Raw genomic sequence first — 973 nt, 5'->3', positions numbered from 1 at the left:
CAAAAAAAAAAAAAAAAAACCGCAGCCTCTCTGAAACCAGCTACCCTGTGTATAAGGTGGCATGGTTCGCCTGTGAGCCCGGTACCAGGTGACATGACCGTGATTTGGGCAGGGGGTGAGGGACAGAGGAGGCCAGGACCACAGACACTCTGGGCTACCCAGCCTGCTTCTGGAGCCACACCCAGCCCCTCAGCCACAGCAGGAAAGACGCTGTGTCCTGAGGTCCCCACCCAGGAAGATTCAGGGCCACAGGAGAAAGTGGAGCCTTTATCCTGGGCTTGGCATGAGGCCAGTGGCCAGTTCAGGGAGGCGGAGGTGGCGGCAGCCCTGGAACACCAGGAAGGGAGGAGAGCTGGCCAGTGGGTCTTGAGAGGGCCTGTCCTCGGGTGGTGGATGCGGGAGTTGGAGCCAGAGTCCCCCACCCTGCCGGCTCTCCCAGGCCAGGGCGGCAGGGTGAGGCCTTGCGTTCCCCAAGTCACGATTTTCTCATCTGTAAAATGGGCTGAGACCTCGGTGGGTGTGGCGCTGGTAACATCAAAAGGGTCTGGAGAGGCGTGATGGGGGTGTGGTTCTCTGCTTGTCCAGCCCTGTTTGGAGGAGAGTGGAACCATGTGTTGCCCACCCAGGCCTCAGGTCGGGGAGGAAGCTAGATGAATACCAGCTCTGACATACGGAGAGCAGGGTGGGGAGTGTGGGGGGCACCGGGCACTGCTGTGGGTCCTCCCTTGCGGCCGCCCCTTCTGGGGGTCCCGGGGCTGTCGCGGGGGCCACCCCATGGGGGGGTAGGCAGGAAGCTCCCACGGGGATGGATGTCCTGGGCCGGGCGTGAATTCAGGATGCCTGAGCCCCACCTCCCGGTCAAGGCACACGCGGGGGTGGCAGAAACCAGGAGATGGGCTGGACCACGGGCACTCAGGAGGGGAGGCCTCGTGGGACCCTCATGTGGGGTGAAGGCCAGGTGCCAGGACCACCC

This window comes from Carlito syrichta, unplaced genomic scaffold (genome assembly GCF_000164805.1).
Source record: "Carlito syrichta isolate Samal-C Ts95f unplaced genomic scaffold, Tarsius_syrichta-2.0.1 Scaffold304589, whole genome shotgun sequence".
Lineage (NCBI taxonomy): Eukaryota > Metazoa > Chordata > Mammalia > Primates > Tarsiidae > Carlito > Carlito syrichta.
Note: the sequence above shows the minus strand (reverse complement) of the source record.